Source organism: Dipodomys spectabilis, unplaced genomic scaffold (genome assembly GCF_019054845.1).
Source record: "Dipodomys spectabilis isolate Male_0828 unplaced genomic scaffold, ASM1905484v1 ptg000349l, whole genome shotgun sequence".
Taxonomy (NCBI): domain Eukaryota; kingdom Metazoa; phylum Chordata; class Mammalia; order Rodentia; family Heteromyidae; genus Dipodomys; species Dipodomys spectabilis.
In genome coordinates, this window is record NW_024871026.1 from 1,837,014 (window position 1) to 1,845,364 (window position 8,351).

The 8,351-nt window shown below is 40.3% G+C and overlaps 1 pseudogene; it reads right to left on the bottom strand.

Annotated features, from left to right (window-relative positions):
• Nucleotides 1–246: 246 nt before the first annotated feature.
• Nucleotides 247–3,893, bottom strand: LOC122095408 (annotated as a pseudogene).
• Nucleotides 3,894–8,351: the final 4,458 nt, after the last annotated feature.

An 8,351-nucleotide genomic window follows, 5' to 3' on the forward strand; every position in this document is an offset into this window, starting at 1 on the left:
TTCAAGCCCCAGGACTGGCACAAAAAAGGAAAAAGACTTGAACCCCAGGGCCTCCGATGTCACATTTAGAAGGCATGTTTTCTTCCTACATTGTCTGTCATGTGTATCTACAGCTTTCATTAACAAAGGTTTTTCATTGAAACTACAGTTGCTTACATCTCAGGCTTAGGATCTGATATAGGGATTGATCTCTGGGCAACAGGGCTGGTTGAAATGCAAGACATTTCCTTAGCACAATTCAAGGGCCTACTCTACTTGTTTTAGTGTTCTGGGAAAGTTTTCTAAAGCAGTTTTGAAAGCTTGAAGAAAGAAAGCACAAAGCTCATTGCTGGTCTCATTAACTATTGGGTGAAAACTCCTGAAGAGTGGTGGGAGGTGGGGATGTCTTCCTGCTTGGCCCATAGTAGCACGGCATGCAGCTCTTCTGCAATCAAGCATATTTCTACTGATCATATGTGGACATGCCAGCTCATCCTGGTACTCTCCAGGTAACATTCCTTAGGCACCAGGAACTCCATGTAATGAAGTTCAGGGAGTTTACACAGTGCAGAGAAGAGGCAGTTGAGGGTGCAGGCTGACAGCAGGTTAGCAAGGAACTTGAGCTCCTAGAGATAGTGGCAGGAACACAGGCCCAGGATCATCATGACCACATAGCTATGGGTAATAGCACACTCCACTGGGGTCCACACCCGCACTATCTGGACAACCTGTTACCGCAACTTGAGGAAAGTAGAGGGATATAAATGAAGCAGATTGTGTCTACTGAGGTGCAACACATCCAGCTGGGCAGCATGGATACAGTCTGCCAAGAAGTTCATGTCCACATGGTTCAGAGCACAATTGGCCAGGTCCAGCATTCTCAATCATGTTCTGAAGGGGCTGTAGAACATGGAGTAATCAGCACAAATCAGAGGAGTTCCATGTGAGCAACAATGGATGTGAGCAATCCATCTGCTTGTCTGTCACAGAGAACAAAGACTTGCAGGGCAAGTCTTGTTCTTACCTGACTGCATGGAGTCTGTGAAAATAGTTTTGACACATGGTGCTACATGAAATGCAAATGTCTGTGTCCATAAATATGGTTCACTGGGATGCAGCCTGGCTCCCTTGCTTTCACACAGTTTACAGCTGCTGGGCTTGCTGTGTGGTTCAGAATTAACCTGAACCAATGAAACCTTTGTCTTCATCTCACCTAAATGGCAGATTTTATCAACAACCATTTTCATATGAAAGGAGTTATGTACATGATCTTGGAGAAAACATCCACTCTGAGAGCTTGCTACAGGGGAAATGAGGCATTAGTAAGAAAAAAGAGCCATTATTCTAACAATAGAAGAATCCATTACTGTAGAGCCAGGAAGGGAAAGCCAGACATCCCCAACTGAGGCACCATATCCACAATCCAATAATTCTGATTTAGATAGTGTTGGCAGCAAGCACCAGCAAAGGGGCAGCTGGACCCTGTCTCTGACTGAGTCCCTCACTGTCTGTTTGTGCATGCCCCTCTTGATATCATAGCTGCAAATGGGTGAAACTATTAGCTAAGGCCTTATGAGAATCCTGCTTGTGTTGGAGGCCAGGCATTCCCCCAATTCCCATGAATGATCTTGGGTTAATATCTGCTCAGGAAGGCCAGGGTGATACTGCAGTCCCACAGTCAGCTGACAACAACCTCATGTCACCCAGCTGAGCCAGATTTCTATACCTGACCTGAGATAATGCCAGTCACACAGTGTTGGGAACTTTTTTTGCACCACAATAGACAACTACAGGAGTCACTATAGTTAGCTATGCCTTATAAAGCAACATTCTAGACCCATTAGTTAGCATGTTCTTTTCACAGAGACCTCTCCCTCTCCCTTCCCCCTCCCGCTTTCCCTCTCTGTCCTGCTCTTCTTGCTTTCCCCCACTCTTCCTCCTATCTATGCTAGGAATTACAGCCAGGGTTTTTCATGTGCTAGTCAAACACGTAGCATCAAGGCACATTTTAGCCCTTGTCTTTCTTTCTTTCTTTCTTTCTTTCTTTCTTTCTTTCTTTCTTTCTTTCTTTCTTTCTTTCTTTCTTTCTTTCTTTCTTTCTTTCTTTCTTTCTTTCTTTCTTTCTTTCTTTCTTTCTTTCTTTCTTTCTTTCTTTCTTCCTCTGTCTCTCTGTCTCTCTCTCTCTCTTTGTCTGTCTCTTTCTCTCTTTCTTTACTTATTTTGAAGACCAAGACACCATTCAAACTCAGTATCTGATGCTTTTGCTCACTGGCTGGTACTCTAATATTTGAGCTACACCTTCAACCCCCAGACCTTGTTTTTTGAGGCAGTCTCCCTATGTTATCCAGGCTGGACTTGAACTCACTTTCCTTCTTCCTCAGGCTTCTGAGTGTTGGGATTGCAAGCCTGGTTTTGATGTCTACCTTACACATTGTCTCTTTCTAACTAGAAGCATTCCCCTGAGGTCCCTCACTATTCTGGATCACTCTTGGTCCTCTAACTTCTTTATTTCTCTTTTGTGCTCTCTTATGTGCAGCTCCAGAGACCATTGAGCTTGGGGCTTTGTGAATAAGCTGTTCTTCTACCTATCACTCAGTGCCCCTACAGCCTGTGAAGCCAAGGACCAGAGTGCTTGACCCATCCCTCTTCCTTTCAGTCTCTGAGACTCTGAGAATCTGGATCTTCCCTGTCAGCATGGAGAGGGCCACACTCAGCTCTATCAGGTAAGTCATGTGACTGAGCTCTCAGGAGATGGAGCCAAGGAGGCAGTCTTCATGCTTAGAAGTTGGGACAGAAGTGAAGGGTGTGTCAAAGGCCTTGATGGGGAGGATGAGTGAAGTCAGATGAGGGAATCCCACCTGGGCTAACAACTGCTGCACATGCCAGCATGTAGCCGCACATTGTGGGCCACTTCCAGCTTGCACAGCTAACCTGTCCTGGCTAGGCTTAACACCTGCAGGAGCTACCCAGGGCTCAAGCTGTCTTCCCTGAATGAGGGGCAGTGCATCTGCAGAGCAGCCATACCTGCTGATTTCAGGGCCTGCACCACTATCTCAAAGTTGCCTTCAATGACAAATAAATAAATGAGGACTTCAATAGGTCACCTGACTGCACAGGGCTCTGCCTGTAGTTGGCAGCATATTCTAGCCAGGAGCTCAGTGTGGCCCCACTTTCCCAGAGCCCTTCCACAAGGGCATTGCTGTACCTGCACATCCCGGATACCCATAAGGTTAGATCTCTGCAGCTGATGAATCCTTTTAAAGAATTATTTAAGAAGGATTTTTTCCTTTGTTTTATTTAGAAAAGAATATTTTAAAGGTTCATTCCCTGGAAAACACTTGCCCAGTTTTAAATGCCAAGACAAATAGTTGGGTTCCACATGAGAGTGCCATTAAGATACTAGAACTCTATGTACTTTTCAGGGATACAATGAATTTTGGGATGACTCAATGTTTTAGGTATCCATGATTCTAATTCTAGATACATTTCTACTTTCTCAAAACTTACAGAGAAGAGATTTTGATTCCAAGAGACTTTGAATAATAGTATGAAGTCTTTCATAACTCCGCATCAACTCTTCATTTTATGAACTTATTTTCCTAATATAATTTATGAAGCTTTATAGTTAATTATTTTCTCCAAAGTCACAAAATCATTTTTTGAAGATTTTCTAATAGGGATAAAGCTTTGCGACTGAAAGGTCAATATAATCCTTTTTGTCAACTATAATCAAGAATCTCTTGAAATTATTTTTGAATGTTAAATTCCTCCAAAGCCTATACTTGAATGGAATCGCTTCTATCCTGAGTGTATGAATTGTGTGTGCTTGGGAAAAGTTCCATTTATCCCATTAATATGTGGAGGATATTTCACAGGGAGGAGATCCAGATAGTACTTACCCACTTTGGTCTCATCTCTGTACTCTGTGCGTTTGGACAAATTTCAACTTTGTTCACGACTCATTTAACTTCTGTAGATCCTATGATGAAGATACTCCTTTTTTGAGGGGGGGGGTTCTGGTTGTGGGGCCTGAACTCGGCCTGGGCACTGTACCTCAGCTCTTCAGCTCAAGGCTAGCATTCTACCACTTGAGCCACAGAGCCAATTCCGGCTTTTTTCTTTTTGCTTATGTGATGCTGAGGAATTGAACACAGGGCCTCAGGCATGCCAGGCAAGCACTCTACCCCTGAGCCAACTTCCCAGCCTGATGAAGATACTCTTAAATTTAATTTTTTTTCTAAAATATATCAGAAGCCTGTAAGTATTCCTCAATACATCTTGTATTCCCACAACTTATGCAATCCCTTCCTTTGATACAAAAGTCCTTCCTCTAATTAATATTAGCTAACTCCAATAGTATAGTATAAATAATTACTCAGGTTGAGGAGAGAAAGTTGTTCTATAAGTGAAATAAATACTTAGTTTTCTCAAATTTTATCATTTTTTAACCTCTGAAGAACTCTAGAGATCCTAACTAAAAGCAGCTTTCATTTACACACACGAGAAAAGAGGTTAATTAATCTATTATACACTAAGAACAATGATCCTCTAAGAGAAAAAACCATGGCATTTTTAATTATGGCTGTTATTATTATTTTAAGAACTTTTGTATCCCTTTTTATCCAAAGAAAAAAATTAGATACTATTCTTAAACAGACCAAGTTTCATTACCAAGAAAGCTAAAAGAAAACCTAAATAATGTGAGAAAATAACTATATATTATAGATTTTAACCTCAGAGAATATATGAAGAACTCCTTAATCAAGTAACACAAAAAGAAATTCACTTTAAAATAGTTGTGGAACTTGAACAAACATTTCTTCAAAGCAGAGAGATAAATCACCACTAAGCAACCCCAATGTTGCTAGGAAAATGCCATCAAAATCACAGGAAGATACTGCTTCATGCCTTCTACAATGATTGTGACTTTTAAAAAAATACAGAAAATGGGCTGGGAATGTGGCTTAGTTGTAGAGTGCTTGCCTAGCATGCATGAAGCCCTGGGTTCTATTCCTCAGTACCACATAAACTGAAAGAGCTGGAATTGATGCTGTTGCTAAAGTGGTAGAGCAAAAGAAGCTCAGGAAGAGTGTCCAGACCCTGAGTTCAAGCCCCAGGACTAGGAGAAAAGAGGAGGAGTTGAACTCTTTTGGCACAGCTAAGCTAATGAGAATGTAGAATGTTACAACCACATAGAAAACAGGTTGGTGAATCTTCCAAGAGTCTAACATAGAATTACAATATGACTCAACAATTCTATTTGTAAAGATACAAACAAACAATGGACAATAGAACTTACATGGATGCCAGTTTTCATTATAGCCTTATTTATAAATACTGGATAGAAACCTTCCTAATGTTCATTTATAGATGAATGAATAAACAAAATATGGCATCTCATAGTGTGGAAATTAATGTGCCACAAGAAATAAATGACACTCTGTACATGCTGTAACATGGACTGCACCAACCTTGAAAAACATTATAAAACTAAGTATTTCAAACCAGACACAAAAGCATAGCTCATGTAGGATTGTACATATAAGAAATATGTAGAATATACAACAGAAACTGATAGCAGATTAGAGATTGTCCATAGTTAGAGGGAGGAAGAGATGAGTGACAATTTATTGATTAATGATGATACAGTTTCTGTTGGGTCTTCGTCCGTCCCACGAAAGACGGACGGGGTCTGAGGAAAGGTAAGTGCGGCGCTCACCCGTTCCCCAGCCTCCCTCAACCCTGGAGACAATCAGACACAGGGCGGAGCCAAATCCAGCAGGTAGAAAACTCATTTATTAACAGAGAGCAGCCCTTTTTAAAGACAAAAAGGGCGGGTGGCATGGCAAGGGAGGAAGAAGAACCAATCACTGTCAAGGTCATACCCTATCATGCACCTCGGCCTTCACGGACTGGTTAGGCACTGATCGGAAGGTCAATTGGGCTCTGCCCACTCTACTCTCTCCCAGCGCCATCTTTGCTGCCCACGTGCTCTACAGTTTCTGTTTGAAGCAATAAAAAATTTAAATACTGGTTATGGTTGCACAACACTATGAATATGAGCAACGTAACTTAAACACTTATATATTGGAAATTTGGTTATTTATAATTCACCACAATTTAAAATGTCAAAACATGAAAATTAGTATTAAAGATGTGTTTCATGGGCTGATAAAAACCAAAATGACAGCTCAACATGAGTGGCTCATGCTTGTAATCCTTGCTACTCAGGAGCCTGTGACCTGAGGATTACAATTTGCAGCTAATCCAGTCAGGACTTTTATCTCCAATTATATACAAAAAAACAACAACTAGAATTGTAGCTGTGACTCACATGGTAGAGAGCCAGCCTTGTGTGAAAAGGGCTAAGGGACTTGAGCTCAAGCCCCAGTACTAGCACAAAAGAACAAAAAAAAAAAAAAACCCAAATGATAATGATTGTTCTCAGCACTCAAGAAACCTACTAATTTTTTGTTCTTTATCAATGTTTCCCTAATGTTAGGATATGAAAACCACATCCAGGAACATTTAAAAATTCATCTTTCCTCAGCGTTTCCATAAATGCATGGCAAATCCCAGAATTGCTATACTGATTTCTATTACAGGCTTGTGACATCATGATTTCAAAACCGCACACGAGGGGCTAGGAATGCAGCTCAGTTGTAGTGTTCTTGTGAAGTGTGCACAAGACCCTCTGCTCCATCCCCACTACTTCTATGAAAAAACTCCAAATCACAACACACATACTCATAAACAAAAGTATTGTTTTAACTGATCATTTCCTATAAGAATGGCTTCTATTATTTCTTTGACTAATGTTTAGCAAATCTGTGGCTCCTAAGAGAGACACAATTTACATTAATAGAGTTAACTGAAGTGATAATTTATGTGGAAGTTAGAAATTTCTCATAAACTCTAACGGAGAGCATTACATTTCAAGTGGTAATAGGGAATTTCTTTTATTTGCAGAAACCAGTAACATTTAGAGGCACATCAAAGACCTTTTAAAAGAGAGTATGGGAAAGAATAACATGACCATTTAGGAATGCTTCGATTTCTTTTTGAGACCATAAAATAATAATAATAATCAGATCCAATATTTTCTGGATTTTGAAGATTCTGTGCATTAGCACAATGAAAATATGAAGTTTTTATAAAATTTAAAACTCTTCATTCTAACAGATCACATACAGTTGGATTTAAAAGTTTCTCTTTCTTATTTGGTAAAAGAAAATGTTACATTTTGTCTGGCTTGGCCCACAGGATAAAAAGAGCAAGAAAATCCAAGTATTCTAGCTGGTTGCTGGTGGCTCACACATGTTATCTTAGCTGAGGATGAGATCTGAGGATTGCATTTGAAAGGCCAGGAAGAAAACTTCCTGAGAAATTTATCTCCAATTAACCACCAAAGAAAGCCAGAAATAGGGCTGTGGCTTACGTGGTAAAGTACTAGCCTTGAGCAGAAATGTTCAAGTACAGGACCCTAGCCCTGAGTTCATTCCCCAGGATTAGCAAAAACCCAACGAAACCAAACAAAAAATACCACCCAAGAGAAAACCCCCAAATATCCCCTTTATTCCAATCTTGCTTTCTCAGATATTAGTCAGCACTTGCCTGATAAATCCTGCCCCATATTGGTGAGCATTTTCCCCCTAGGAAAACTTGATCATTCTCCATCATGTAAAGTCTGAAGTGGATGAGAAAGAGAGGTGTTTGAGGCTTAAGCACTAATATTTCTTTTAGTATCTTTTTTCCAGTAGAAGGACAAATTGATGAAAGTCTGTTATTACAATATCTCAAAGCTGGGATTCAGCTGAGCTGCATTCCTGAGTTCATAGAAGAAGTTACGTTATGCTGCTCAGTTCTACAAGAAGAGGTCCATGTTTTTATTTTCCATGCTACTTCAACACTTCAACCCTTGACATTCAGATAGACCACACACACACACATGCCTTAAAGGGCTTCTCTTCCACATTTTGCAAAAGATAACGTTGAGCATGTTAGGTTTAGGTATCCATTTCTGTTGTTGCCAGGGGTCAGCCTCGGATCACAATCCTCTACATACTCATCCTTCATAGATCAAATTATAATGTGTACCATTATCCCTGCTTGTTGGTTGATCTGGAAACTCACATTTTACCCAAGCTGGCTTCAAAATGCAATATTCTATACTACTTTCCAAAGTGGTTGAACAAGTTTATACTCCCACCAACAATGCAGTAAGGTTCCCTTCTGTCCACATCCCATTCAGCATCTGTTGTTAATAGAGTTCTTAATTATAGCCAATCTAACTGGGGTGAGGTGGAATCTCAATGTTGTTTTGATTTGCATTTCTTTTATGGCTAGGGAGGTTGAGCATTTATTTCTTCATT